The 16,022-nt window shown below is 37.8% G+C and overlaps 1 protein-coding gene across 8 annotated transcripts in view; it reads left to right on the top strand.

Moving 5' to 3' along the window:
• LOC131432356 (uncharacterized protein ZK1073.1) overlaps nt 1-16,022 on the top strand; it is a 176,498-nt gene that overhangs the window by 128,242 nt on the left and 32,234 nt on the right. The window contains exon 1 of one of the 8 annotated variants that reach the window (XM_058598583.1): nt 9,736-9,859. The exons of 5 other annotated variants lie outside the window; for them this stretch is intronic. The gene's annotated coding sequence lies outside the window, so the exon portion shown is untranslated. Of the gene's footprint in view, nt 1-9,735; nt 9,860-9,884; nt 9,900-10,221; nt 10,241-16,022 lie in introns of those variants that run through there. 2 more of the 8 variants (XM_058598584.1, XM_058598588.1) reach the window with 2 other exon arrangements.

The following is a 16,022-nucleotide window of genomic DNA, read 5'->3' as shown; positions in this document are numbered from 1 at the left end:
AACAGTGTCTGAACGACATATTGAATAATAATTATCTAATCACAATAGTTTGGGTTCCGGCTCATTGCTCCATTCCAGGCAATGAAAGAGCCGATATTTTAGCCAAACGTGGTGCTATTGAGGGTGAAATTTATGAGAGACCGATTGCTTTCAACGAATTCTATAGCGCGTCTCGCCAAAGAACACTTGCCAGCTGGCAAGCTTCTTGGGATAAAGATGATCTGGGTCGGTGGATGCACTCAATTATTCCTAAAATATCGACAAAGGCATGGTTCAGGGGACTGGATGTGAGTAGAGATTTCATTCGTGTGATGTCCAGACTCATGTCCAATCACTACACGTTAGATGCACATCTCCTTCGAATTGGACTTTCCGAGACTAATCATTGTGCTTGCGGCGAAGGTTACCGCGATATTGACCATGTTGTTTGGACATGCGTGGAGTTTCGTGATGTCAGATCTCAACTAATAAATTCCTTGCGTACCCAAGGTAGACTATCCAATGTCCCAGTTCGCGACATTCTTGCTTGTCGTGACCTTCCATACATGAATCTTCTTTATCATTTCATTAAATCCATTGGAGTTCCAATTTAAATTTTATTTTATGTTAAACTGTTTTCTCTTCCATGAGTTCAACCAATAGCCAACTATAGGATATTGAATATAAGTGGTGAACTGATACAAACAATCCTGAAATAGTTATAAGATCATGTACAAAATAAATGTATTTTATTTAATGTAATTTAAAATAGCAACTCGCTTGATAAAAACAGTGTTTAGATTAACTAATGAGTACCAACATACTAATATGATATTCGAAATGTATTAGGTTTAAACTACTATGTATTGTGGATGCCACGGCGAAGAAAAACTTATGTATATTGCCTATGAAATAAACGTATTTATGAAAAAAAAAAAAAAATGATGATGATGAAAATTCACACAATTAAGGAGTGTATCAAAAATAAGCTATCCACAAATTTTTCTTTCAGATTATGATAAAAAAACGATATTGTATTCAATCTAAAAATTGATCCTTTATTGTACGAGGGTAAACTTGAGCATAATGAAAACCGGATGAAATTTAAGTTATTCCTTCACGAATTTTCGAACTTTTGATCGAACGCTCTTCATCAAGTTCCGGCCAAGTGTTGCTTCGCATTTTTTGGACGCTTTAGCCCAAATTTGTTTGAACTCCTGCAGCTCCCAGCTGCCTTAGCAGTCTTCTTGAAGACCCTCTTCACGATTGCCCAGTAACGTTCGATGGGTCGAAGCTGAGGGAAATTTGGTGGATTGATATTTTTCTCAACGAAATTTATACCCTTTTCCGCAAGCCAATTGAGAGTGGTTTGGCATAGTGAGCCGACGCTAAATCCGGCCCAAACAGTGGAGGAGTACTATACTTCTTATATAAAGGCAGCAATCTCTTCTGGAGACACTCAGATCGATAGATTTCTGCATTTATAGTTCCGGTAGTGTAAAAAATGGTTGACTTCAAACCACAGGAACATATTGCTTGCCATTCCAGTACCTTTCGACCGAATTTCTCCACTTGAATCGACCTGTCCGTATCGCTCACATCCTCCCCAACGACGACAGTAAAGTATTGTAGATCTGGAAGGTTTTTGGAGTCCTCCTTTACATTAGTCTGATCGTTCATCGAAACGCATGCATCCGGACACTGCAAAAGATGCGAATACAATTTCCGGGCCCTTGTTGCTGCTCGCTTCTTCTGTTCTACACTTCGTTTCGAAATTTTCTGCTTCTTGTAGTTATTTAAGTGATTTCGCCTCTTGATATGCTGGATCATACCGACACTCGTTCCTGCTTTTGCCTAATCACGTATTGACATTGATTTGTTCTTCATGATTAGAGATACCACTTTCTGGTCCAGTTTCGGGTTGTAAGAACCGGGTTTTCTGCCTCTTCCTGGTAACTCATCCAAAAAATAGTGTTCCCCAAACTTATTAATGATGGTTTTAACCCTGGCATGATGAATTCCAAACCGCTTCGACATTTTTTGCATAGTAATACCCTTCTCACTTAGCCATGTGTTCAGAACCTTAATTTTCACTTCCTTTTCAATACGCGACATTTTGAAAACGAAGAATTTCATCCGCACAAACAAATAAACAAACGAAAGCTGATAGCCAAACGCACAGTATGCTGTGATCTGAGCATAAAAAATCATCACAAATCCATGCGTACAACACAAATGTATGTGGATAGCTCATTTTCGATACACTCCTTATAGTCTACTTATTAGATCCAGTTTCGTTTTTTGAAAGTTTAAAAAAAGTGTTCATGTCACCCAGTTATATCTCTGACATTATTCTCCCACATTTTTTTTGCATATTTATCGGCTGCTTTAATTCGAATTATCTGTTACGTTCAAGAGATAATGGAAAAGCATTAATCCAGAACATGAATTTGGCAAGTATCGTTTATATTTCACACTAACAGAGCTGTTGAAACTACTAAAAATATCAACCTTTCCCAAAAAAAAACACATAATCGTGCAGAGCCCCGTGACTAATTTGTGTTTTCGTTCCCGATAGACTGTATAGTCTATTCAAACCATTGCTGCATTTGGTGAACATGCGTGTCCAGTGCTTATACCTCAACAGGGCTCGGGGTCTCGATTTCCGTACAGTCCACACCCATAACCAACGCCAACCGATTCCTGTCTGTCGGTCGGTCGGTCAGATGGTGTAACTGACGGAGACCGATGGCAGAAATCACACCCTTGATGTTTGCCTGAATAGTCTACCACCCTCCGGGAGACACGGGACACTTATCCGATTATGGCGATGGGTACTTATTTATTCGCCCCTTTCGGTAACGGAATTGAAAGAGAACATAGGTATCAAGTTTTGTTTTGCACATTGGTCTGGTCGGAAACGTTTGGCCTATGCACCGCGGGGAGCACCTCTTATGACAGACGCAAGACTCTGTCGGTTTATGGTAGGTTCGCCGGTCGATCGAATCACTCACCATTTTTACTATTTTCCCTATGTTTAGTGTTCCATTAGGACAAGTTCGGAAGCCATCACTAGCACAGTTCCCGTCCAGTTGTACCTTCTTTTGGATGGGGAATTCTTGAATGAGCAATAAAAAAACATATCTTATCCACCAACGTCAGATTCAGGACCGGAAAAGCGAGGGCAGTGTGTAATTGAAGTCACCCAGTGTAGTCTTATTTGCTTAGTTTATATTCCATTCCGAAATCTCGAACTGACGAAGGGAAAGCGTCTTTCGACAGCTTTTCGGTATCGATCCGTCCCATCGTTATTTTATATGGGGACCAAAAGAAAGCGATATCCTCGTTGGCTCACGCAGTTCGAATCGATGGAAGCATTTTTTTCCTGTTCATTAGGCTTGCTGGAAACAAGTAGTACAGAAAGCAACCGAATCAGTGACAAGATAGATGTGATGCTTTCACCCAAGAGCCTTCAAGCGGAACACGCATTTTTGGGGGTGTATTTCGAAGCTAGGTTCCGTGAGGAAAAATACACTCGTCAGTTTGTACTGTTAGTCGAGGGCAGTCGTCAGATTGAGTTATAAAAAGTCCTTTTGAACTGTTCATCGGATGGGTGCACAAGATTTCCAACATGTTAATTTACTGTGTAAAATTGATTCGCTCAATACCCGGTGAACGACCGCGACTAGGTTAAAGCCGGGTATAAATAAATGATATAAAAAAATTCGCTCGATGAATCAAATTCAAAGTGATTGAAATCATTTGCTTAGGTACATAAAAACCTCTTTTTTGACCTAGCGATTTGATGAAACTAGAAATATACGATATTTTATCAGCCTCAAGTTTACATACTTAATCACTACTGTGACAGTTGCAAAATAATCGAACCGAGTTAAACGAAAATATTGGTCTAAGTTTTACTCGGTAGTCATCGCAACGTATGTTTTCATCGCCCGAAACTTTGTCTTTGTTCAAGCCAGATTCTACTCAGATAACTAGCTTTCGCCTGGGCTTTCCACCATAAACATGACATGACAGCTCTCGTTTCTCATCTCTGGGCAAACTATTACAAACCAGAAAACTATTTATAGGAAGTTACCACAGTTTGTTTCAGTTTCCACGGTGACCACGAGTGGTGAGATTAATACGATAGAGACGAAAAGATGGACTACCAACAAGGATGGTATTTTGGAACTTTTGATGGCTTAGGGGATGATTTTTTTTTAACTTTTGAAATCCTCATATCACTCATATTCTCATTTGTAATATTGTGGTATTCTTCAGAAAATTTTATTGATTCTTGATATTGAAAGAAAACAGAAAAAAATCGTTTGTACCCTCTGCTTACGAACACTTTTTTTACGTTACCTCTTTTTACGTAAGCTTTTTAAGACGTTTAATTAAACCCGACTTTGACCTTCTATGGTCTTTCACCGGGGTGTTTTACGTAACACTTTTTCAAAAAACACCCCGGTGAAAAACCATTGAAGGTTAAAGTTGCACATTACGTAACGTAATTTTTTTTACGAACTAACTTCGTAAAAAGAGGTTTCTGTATACAATGAAAATAATTTCCGGCTTACTAGGGTAACGGCTCCCTATTTCATCTGAGCTCCCATTTCCGTCTCATAACTTTCAACATCATCTTTCAACGTACCTAAACCAAACTGTGAAATGTTTTAAAACGTGTATTATAGTTTTTGCCACACTTTCCCATTAGATAAACGGGTTTAAAGCCTTCAGCGATCGTTTTTTCTAATTCAAAATAAACTCATTTCTCAATTTAGGAAACACTTTCGTCTCAAGTTTTACAGTTCGTCATGTTTCTGAATATTTACTAATCGATTCGTTCCAAAGCATGATCACTATTTCACAAAATTAAATCACAAATGAATGTTGGATGACTTAATAGTGAGTAATGTTTACTTTCCACTTGTTTAATCAACGATTAAAGACTTTTAAAATTAACCGAAAAGCCATAAATGTCTTAAAAAATACCAGACAAAAACTTGCACTAAATTCACTTGATTGATTTTTGTTCTCATCTCATTTCGTATCGCAAGGTTGCCAAGTTTTCTCATATGAATATGAAAAAAAATATCGTGTGTTGTCTCTTAGTTGGCATTAGGCCCTTTTGTAAGAAGAATTCTGACATTTTGAACCTGACAGTCTATATGATGAATGAAGGACCAACGATAGGATGAATAAAAAGCCTTTGATAGAGAATTAGGAGCAGACTAGTGAACATATTAGCAATGTTGCACATATTCTTCGTGTAACTAATTCATTCATCCATCTTCGGTGCACATATTATTACTCACTCCCGTCTCGAATAACGTTGAACTATTCACTGCACGAAAGAGAGAGAAGGGTGAGAATTAATGAGCAATAATCGTAGAGAACCCGATTCTACTAATATATTCTTCGCTGCTGGTATACATCGTGCATGTTCGTTTTATACATTCGTTTGATATTCGTTCATTTACTTCACTCTTCGAATTGATTCGAATAGCGTCACTGTGATGATCGTTGGATTCCATTCTTCGCAAAGCATTCTTCATCTAATAAATTCATCATATCTCGTGAGGTAACAGCAATGGGGGAGTGTTGGCATATGATTCATCACACGCACATAAGACTATGGTACTAATACAGAGGAGAACGTTTTAATTTCCTTGTTTCAAAGACAGCACGAACAATCATCGCGAATTAGGTTTTGACGATGATCGCTGCATGAATATTCGTTCCACATTCGCGTTAAGTCATTCGAGGGTATGTTCGATGCGAATAACAAATTCATGCGAGCTTCGTTTGCACCTGAAGTCCAAATATCAGAGCTATTATCGAACGAAGGCGATGGGAAGCGAACGATAACCATTGGCGTTCGTTGCATTTTTGATATTCAAACAACATTGCATATCAGAAGTGATTTTAGCGGGTTTTTGAATACTAGTTTGATTTCCAACAAATGTGAATCAATTCCCAGTGTGGAGCAAGGCAAATTGAGCAGAAATATGAAATAGTTATAGTGGTTTAAGTGGCTAAATTAGGTTTTTGAGATAACGTCCCTACAATTGAGAGAGTAGATTCTGGAAAATGATGTTTGAATTTTTTTTTTGGAAATCCAAGACGGCGACTTCCGGTTTATTGATATTCCTTGAAAAACCTTACACTCAAAACAAAAATTATTTAGCTAATCTATTTAATTAATAATTTATTTAATAATTATTTATTAAATGAATTATTTTACGTTTCCTTTATGTGAGACATACATTGCAAATGAAAGCGTTTTGTTTTTATTTTTATAACAACAAATATGTAAGCCAAATTAATAGTTATAATCAAGGACGGCTTTTATCGTATCAAAGAACGCTCACTTGCAATTCTTCACACGATTCAATCAGTGCCCTCAAAAAGAGACGGATATCATCGCAGCATCAAAAAACCGGCATGGTTAATTTAACATAGAATATACAACAGTGCCGGAGTGAATTCTAGCTCGCTGCTGTGAGGATTCTCTATGCAGCAACGAACGGTCGCTTATTCTCGTTTCGCGTTCCGATTCTGTATGGGCAGTGGACAATTGCAATAGAATCATTTTACTATTAGCGCTTATTCTTACTATGTGCATATAACCTTTGTATAAGTTGTGTCTATGAAAATGTCTGCGAATGCTCCACACAAGTGTTTTGAAATATGGCAACCTTGTATGAGAATCATCAAGTCGAATCATCGATTCGATTTTCTGCGATAATTGTCAACTTGCGATTCTCTCTTAGTAAATTCCACACAGCACCTATCATTATCAGACTGTAATTTTTATGGGCCTTGAAATACTCAGAGTATGAAGTGGAGCGAAGAAATGTTGAAAAATTTTCTCACGGTTCATGCATTGAAAGACACGAGTTCTTGTAGCATCTTCTACCGGATTGAAAAGGTTGTTTACAATATAGATAAATATCGAGCAGCTTCTGTCAAATTATCGGCAATCACCAACACTGGTTATAATTATTACTGGCGCACTGTTGCGTCCATATGAAAGTTGCGTTCCGTTGCCTATATGAGAAGAAAAAGTCGCTGTTGTCCGACTGTTCGCAGTTTAGCCTATTCCGCATTCTAAAAAATGTTAAGCATAAATTTTTTCATAATGTTCTTTGATAACTCGTATAAAATTACGCGCAAAAACTCATGTAAGCAATTTGCAATCCTAAATCTGCGCTCACTCTCCTCTACGTTGCTTGTCGCCCTTTTTAATTCGAACATTTTTTTTATTTCTTGCAATCACGTAATTTATATGTGTTTTGTGAACATGAACTGAAATCTGCTTACATGCTTCACACATTAGGCGCAAGTGCTGTACAGATAAAAGTAATCATGATGTATATGAATACAATGTGAACGGCAATTTTCAAAAAGTATGTGATTTTTTACGTAAATCCAATGGGAGATTTTGGCTTAGTGTACAAATATGGATATTTTCGGAGTAGATTTGATGTGTAGGTATCGGAAAACCATGTAAGAGGTCGTTTCGAAATCCAAGATGGCGAATTCCGGATTATTGATATTCCTTAAATATGGACATTTTCGGAACGGATTGGGTACGGCACTATTGAAGTTAGATTTACACCCAAACCTCCGTTTACATACACTTTTTTACGTTATCTCTTTTTACGTACCTCTTTTTACGAACCAAATCACAAATAATGTAAATTTTTTACGGACTAAAACCCAAATAACGTAATTTTTTGACAAGCCTACTTCTTTAAAAAAGGTTTTTGCATGAAATGAAAACGATTTCCGGGTCATTGATATTCCATGGAAACCACTACAAGATGGGTATTTTCTGAAATCCCGCCATCTTGGATTTCAGATCGAAAAAACCAATTTTTCGAAATTCCCTGAAAACCAACAACACTTGTATTTTGGGAACGGATTTTATTAGCAGGTGCCAGAAAATTATGTTTTGGGTCGTTTCGAAATTCAACATGGCGACTTCCGATTAAGCGATATTCCTTGAAAATCCTTTTAATAAGGGTGATTTTAGAACGGATTAATTATCAGAAAACGATGTTTGAGCTCTTTTCGAAATTCTATATGGTGACTTCCGGTATATAGATACTTTTTGAAATCCCTTATCCTTATATTGTATGTGTTTTCAATGTATGTCAGTAAACCGGAAGTCGCCATCTTGGATTTCAGATCGAGACTTTTCTGCTCGTACTAATCAAATCCGTTCCGAAAATACTCATATGATAAGATTTTTAAAAATCACTGCACACTTCTTTTTCACAAAGGTAATTACAAAAAACGTAAACTTTTTTTATAAAGTAAATTCCAAATAACATAAACTTTTTTTTTACGAACTAACTAGATTTACGAATTCCCGTTTAGTTCGTGAACGGGGGTTTCTGGTGTATACTGTCATCTAAAAAAAACTCTCCTATAAGCATCATACTTCCTTGAATTGTCAACTTAATCAATAATACGTTGTTATACGAGACTGCACGATATGCTTGATTTTATCATCCATAGTAAGTAATTCTACCTCAACTTAAGAAAAACAGAATGATTGTCATACAAAAGACCGGAATGACCGGGAGGAAGTATTCATTGCAGTCTCTTTGCACTGACTGTAGATGACATTAACACGTGCACAGCAAGTCTACTGCTTTTGTTTGTCAGATGTTCAAGATATTAATTCCTTCATAGTTCATTGCGTATATATATTTATAGCACACGAGGACAATGCACTTGATCATTCCTCGCACCTGCACAACTTCCCCTGGTGGAAGCGGGAAAGTAGTACCATCATCACCCTGAAGTGACAACTTGGGTTTATTTTGCATCACAGAACAATAAGTAATTTTTTATCAAGTCCAATGCCTATGAAGGGTGATTTTTTAAGAGAATCGATTTTCAAAAATTCGAAAAAATGGTTGAAATCTTTATTGGAATCGTAAGAACGATCAATATAATTTGAAGTTTGAAGATGATTTCTCGCAAATGTAGGCCGCGTCTTCGCTTCAAATGGTCCTATCGAACTAATTTGACAATAAAACAAGAAACGATTCACGCGTGATCTGTTAAGAACAGTGTTGCCAAAAAGATATCAGCAAAAAATCACTCTTTATTTAAACCAAGAAAGTGAATGTAATAACTTTACATGTTTCTTCAATATAAATCAAAATCTTATAAAATGGACTAGTGTTTGTATAGTATGTTATTTTTTTCTTTTCGACTTTCCAGCATTCACCAGGAATGATTGAATCTTATCTGTTATTATTTGGTTCGGAAGGTTCAAAATAATATCGGGGAAGTAAACTCACACAGAACAGACATCCAAGCTAAAACAAATGTTGTTAGAAAAATTACCCTAGATTCACGTAAAGTCCATGGTACTGTTCTCAAGAGAAAAGTATAAATGCTCATACATATTTCCTATAAAACCCTCCAACCTTCCACTCAAATGAATCTAGTTCCCAGCAGTTGAATTTAGTGTATTCTACTTTCCATTCAGGGAACTGTGAACAACACTCTGTTCAATGAAAAGAGGAAGTGATGGTATTTTATTGATTTGCATGCCACTTTCCCATCAAATCACTCCAGGGACGGGGAGCAATCAGTGCATATTGATTCGATTTCCATTCGTACGGGGCCGGTCCGTCGATGTGAACCTCAGCATCTACGACGCGACGTACCAAATATAGAATCAGTTCATGTCAGACCGTAACTTCGAAAACACGAAGGATCCGGTTCATATCCGGTCAGTCAGTTTTGAGAGTTCCGTTGAGCTGTGCGAGTGCGAAAATCTTAAACCGCGAAAAACGTACGCGTACGGAAATTGTTTATTCAATTGTGTTGGGAACCTGAATAAAACGGAGTGTGGATCGGATTTCACCGGCACGAACGATAACTTTGCTGTAACAACAGAAACGAATTGATGGATTGTTTTGAATTGTTTGGTGATGTTCAGATGATTTGCTTCACGATATTTGCACAATTTGCCTTCAGTTACTTGGCTGCGAGCACGTTTGTTTCAGGGCAGAATATTGATTGTTTGATTGTAACACGTTTTGCTTGACCGGCATCATTCGATTGTTTTACCAAAAATTTTTCTTGCGTATCCTGGAGCAACACAAAGTTAGTTAACGAATCCCTCAAATTTCTCGATCGGCACCTGACAATTTCTACTCTGTACTAGCGTGATTATGAGCTTAGAAGAACACTTAGCGCTACAATTAGGAGGCTTATACATATAAAGGTGTTGAGAAAATTGAGTTTGTTTATTGCGAACAGAAAAGTTATGCATTCCCTATCGGATGTCAATACGATCAATACGATTTTGACTTTTCACCAAATTCAATTCTCATTTCATAATTATATCCTCTATCTAATTCTTCCGTTTAGTCGTAAGTCAAGAAGCGGACTTTTAAACTAACTCCAGTCATTATTTTTTGCATAGATTTTTTATTTTTTTTTAGTTTTGTGTCTACTATGCTTTTTTTTCATCACTACCAACGATACCAATCTGTTCCCACGTCCACCAGAGTAGCTTAGTAAGTAGAACATCTCCACTTTTTTTTCTTATGGTAGTGATATTCAGCGCAGATATGTTTAGCATCTTCCAAAAGCTGTGATTGAATTTTAATTTAATTTTTTTTTGTCAGGATTGAATCAAAATTACAGATTTTTAATTTTTTTTTCGAAGATGATTAGACTGATTTCAACATACTTAGACTTGTTTGAAAGGTCCAACAGACATAAAACTTTTATATCCACTAATTACATGCATACAAATGATACATAACATCGTCCTATCGTTAACTTAATTGTTTTCACTTGATGTTATTGTAGACAACCCTTTCTCATCGCCAGTGACAATTCGTTTTAAAACCTATTTTAATCCACCTAGTGGTGTAATGATGCCTTTCTCATATTATTCATTACATCATAAATATAACCGTGAAATTCGCAAAAACAACTATTTCTTGAATAGAAATAGGAAAATTTGTTCGGACCTAATCTCACAAACTCTACAAATCCTGTTTAACCTGTAGTTCCGGAATCGAAAGTAGTATCCACAACAAATTAAAGAATAAGTTTGTGAAAATCGATTTGGCCATCTCCAAGAAAAGTGAGTGAGATCCTTTTTGCAGTTTTCAATCACTATTTCCAATTCTTGCGAAACCGGATTCAGATAAACGGAATAGCCGAAGTTGGTTCGTTTGCTACCAATAAATATGACCTACAAATTGGAACAGTTTTGAACGTAGTTAAACCTATACTTACTATCTCATGCTATATTTCGATTAAACCAATTAAACGAAATCTAACAGCGAACACGCGTTTCTGTTACTTCTGCATATGTCAGTTAAGCTAAACAGCATGAATCAGCAGCATAAAACATGAAGTAGGATTATTATTATTATTATGATTATTATTATTATTATTATTATTATTATTATTATTATTATTATTATTATTATTATTATTATTATTATTATTATTATTATTATTATTATTATTATTATTATTATTATTATTATTATTATTATTATTATTATTATTATTATTATTATTATTATTATTATTAATGACATCACTACATAACGTGTACGAAATAGAACAAAGCACGCCTTGTTCGTTTTGTGTTTTCTTCTTCTTTCGGTGTTTTTTTTTTTTTATTCAATAATATAATATAATATTAAGGCACACTGCTTAAGCTCTAAGATGCCAAGGGTATTTACTAATCTTAATTATCGTCTAACTTAAAACTAGAGTAGTATCATTATGTAATATAGTATCTGGCGATCGGTAGTGGCCGGTGAATTGAATTTAGGATGAGATGATTCCAGATGGCGATGGTAATTTTCTATGTTGGCCGCATTCTTCGGTCCGTGAGGGTCCGCGGGAAACACCCCCAGGCTACGAAGGCCCGGCGGGTGGCCCGCATGCTGGTCATTGACTGGAGCGGTCTTCCGGTGATGGTGATGTTACGGAAGAGAATGAAAAAAAGAAGTAAATATTGTGGGAAACGGGGTAAAAAAGGGGTGTGGGAACAAAATGTTTGAAAACGACAGAGATCTAATTAGTTGCCATCGAGATGGTGAAAAAACAGGGAAAGGGGAACGAAAAAGTTTGTGACAAAAAAAAAGATCTTGTTAATTCCAATGAAGATGGTGAACAGGGACGGGGATCGAGAGAATCGGGCGGATGTTAGTGTCGAACCTGTAGGTGGAGATTATATTTTCTGAGCGAGGAATAACACATTACACTTGTATATCAATGTGTTTGAGGTACTGGTATATGAGAAGCATATATGAACTATCCCGACTCGCCAACACATCCCGAACCGGCACCTCAGGCGGTCTACCTCGGGCCCTGAGGGATTCCAGTAGCTTCGACCTGGCGTCACGATACTCTACGCACGACCACACGACATGCTCGATGTCCTGATAACCGTCGCCACAGGTGCAGAGCCCGTTCTCCACGATCCCGATACGCCGGAGATGTGCGTTGAATGTATAGTGATTTGACATGAGCCGTGACATAACGCGAATGAAATCACGACTCATGTTCATCCCCTTGAACCAAGGTTTCGTCGATACCTTAGGGATAATGGAGTGTAGCCATCGTCCCAGTTCGTCATTCGTCCATGAAGTTTGCCAACTTTCGAGAGTTTTCTGACGAGAAATACTGAAAAATTCATTGAAGCAGATTGGTCTTTCATAAATATCACCTTCCAATGCGCCCACTTTAGCCAATAAGTCTGCCTTTTCATTGCCCGGAATGGAACAATGCGAAGGGACCCAGACTAACGATATTAAATAAGACCGTTCAGATAAAGTTCTCAAATGTTCCCGTATTTTCCCCAGGAAATATGGGGGATACTTTCCTGGCTTCATTGCCCGGAGAGCTTCTATTGAACTTAGACTGTCCGTGACAATGAAGTAATGGTCTTTGGGCATGGTTTCAATGATCTCGAGGGTGTACTGAATAGCAGCTAATTCTGCGACGTAAACTGAAGCCGGATCACTGAGTTTGTAAGAAGCGGTGATGTTTTGATTGAAGATGCCGAAGCCTGTGGACTCGTTGATGTTTGATCCGTCAGTGTAAAACACCTTTTCACAGTTGACTGTTCTAAATTTATTATAAAAAATATTTGGGGCCACTTGAGGGCGCACGTGATCCGGAATTCCACGAATTTCTTCTCTCATGGATGTGTCGAAAAACACAGTAGAATCAGAAGTATCCAAGAAATGAGCACGGTTGGAAACAAACGAAGAAGGATTAATATTCTGAGCCATGTAATCAAAATACAAGGACATAAAACGGGTTTGAGAGTTAAGCTCAACTAACCTTTCGAAGTTTTCAATCACCAGAGGATTCAAAATGTCGCATCGAATGAGCAAACGATATGAGAGATCCCAGAACCGGTTTTTCAGTGGAAGAACGCCTGCCAGCACTTCGAGGCTCATCGTATGAGTCGATTGCATGCAACCCAAGGCAATACGCAAACAACGATACTGAATTCTTTCCAGCTTGATGAAATGAGTGTTCGCCACTGATCGGAAGCAGAAGCATCCGTATTCCATCACGGACAATATCGTTGTTTGATACAACCTGATCAGGTCTCCTGGGTGGGCACCCCACCATGATCCGGTTATTGTACGAAGAAAGTTGATTCTCTGCTGGCATTTTTGTTTCAGATACCTAATGTGACATCCCCAGGTGCCTTTGGAGTCGAACCAGACCCCGAGATATTTAAATGTGAAGGCCTGAGCTATGGTTTCACCCCCTAGTTGAAGCTGTAATTGTGCTGGTTCTCGCTTCCTCGAAAATACAACCAGCTCAGTTTTCTCCGTAGAGAACTCGATACCCATTTGAAGAGCCCATGATGATAAGTTGTCGAGAGTATCTTGTAATGGTCCTTGGAGATCGGCAGCTTTGGGTCCTATAATAGACACAACGCTGTCGTCGGCAAGTTGTCTTAGCGTGCAAGATGTGTTGATACATTCATCTTCTTTCGGTGTTGTACATATTGTCAATCTATATGGCGATTTGAAAACTATGACACTCATCGCCCTGCAACTGCGGAACCGGAAGTCGGATCCGGATGAAATTTCATAGTAGGTTTAAAGACAGTATGAACTTTAATTCAAATCAAGATTTGTGAAAATCGGTTCAAGCATCACAGAGAAATCGAAGTGAATTTAGTTTTAGGAGTTTTTTCTTCTCCACTTTCGGTGCTCTCGGAACAGGGAAAGAGGGGACCAGTAGTGCCGAATTAAGTTTTCATGCCCACAAACTAACAAGCTCCGCAAACTAGAAGAATTTATCAGACAATTTTATGGGATTTGTACCTGTTTTTAACCATCGTTCGTGGGAAAATAATAATAAAATTGGTAATTTTCCACTTATCACGCTTTAGTTCCGAAACCGGAAGTCGGATCCTGATAAAATGTTCCACAAATTTTTAGGATATTATAAGACCTTTCATTTGAATCTTAGTTTGCAAAAATCGGTTGAGTTGTTCCAGAGATAATTGAGTGTAAACTTTTTCTCAAATTTTCACATATTGCCATATAACTCCGGAATCGGAGGTCACATTCAAATGAAATTCAATAGCAAGCTATGGGACCATAATACCTTTCATTTGAATCTTAATTTGTGAAAATCGGTTTAGCCAAGAAAGTGAGTGCAAATTTTTTTCACTTTTTTGGTACATATCATCCTATATCTCCAGAACCGGAAGTCGGATCGGAATGAAATTCAATAGCAGGCTATGGGACTATGAGACCTTCCATTTGAATCTTTGTTTGTGAAAATCGGTTCAGCCATCTCTGAGAAAAGTGAGTGCATATTTTTGTTACATACACACACACACACACACACACAGACATTTGCTCAGTTCGTCGAGCTGAGTCGAATGGTATATGACATGAATGGCCTCGGTTAAAAAGTCGATTTTCACAGTGATTGCATAGCCTTTCTATATGAGAAAGGCAAAAATAGGAAGTCTTGAACGCATTCCAGCAACGATATTGATGCTGTTAGTGAAGTTGATTTTCTCCAATTACTGCCAATATAAAAATTGAACTTTTTTCAAGTATGCAAGTTTTTAAAAAAAAGTCATTACCCGAAGGAGTGTATCGAAAATAAGCTATCCACATACATTTGTGTTATACACATGTATTTGTGATGGTTTTCTTATGCTCAGATCACAGCATGCTGTGCGTTTGGCTGTCAGCTTTCGTTTGTTTACTTGTTTGTGCGGTTGAAATTCGGCGTTTTCAAAATGTCGCGTATTGAAAAGGAAGTGAAAATTAAGGTTCTGGAGAAGGGTATTACTAAGCAAAAATTGACGAAGCGGTTTGGAATTCATCATGCCAGTGTTAAAACCATCATTAATAAGTTTGGGGAACTTTGGATGAGCTACCTGGAAGAGGCAGAAAACCCGGTTCTTCCAACCCGAAGCTGGATCAGAAAGTGGTATCTCTAATCATGAAGAACAAATCAATGTCAATACGTGATTTGGATAAAAAAGCAGGAACGAGTGTCGGAATGATCCAGCATATCAAGAGGCGAAATCACCTAAAGATCTACAAGAATCAGAAAATCTCGAAACAAAGTGTAGAACAGAAGAAGCGAGCAGCAACAAGGGCCCGGAAATTGTATTCGCGTCCTTTGCAGTGTCCGGATGCATGCGTTTTGATGGACGATGAGACTTATGTAAAGGTAGACTCAAAAACCCTTCCGGTCCACAATACTTTACTGTTGTCGTTGGGGAGGATGTGAGCGAGGTGGACAGGTCGATTCAAGTGGAGAAATTCGGTCAAAAGGTACTGGTATGACAAGCAATTTGTTTCTGTGGTTTGAAGTCAACCATTTTTTACACTACCGGAACTATAGATGCGGATATCTATCGATCTGAGTGTCTCCAGAAGAGATTGCTGCTTTTATATAAGAATCAAAGTACACCTCCACTGTTTTGGCCGGATTTAGCGTCGGCTCGCTATGTCTAAACCACTCTCAATTGGCTT

The sequence above is a fragment of the Malaya genurostris genome, chromosome 2 (genome assembly GCF_030247185.1).
Source record: "Malaya genurostris strain Urasoe2022 chromosome 2, Malgen_1.1, whole genome shotgun sequence".
NCBI classification, from domain to species: domain Eukaryota; kingdom Metazoa; phylum Arthropoda; class Insecta; order Diptera; family Culicidae; genus Malaya; species Malaya genurostris.
The sequence above is the reverse complement of the archived record's forward strand: the minus strand, read 5'-3'. Positions and strand labels throughout refer to the sequence as shown.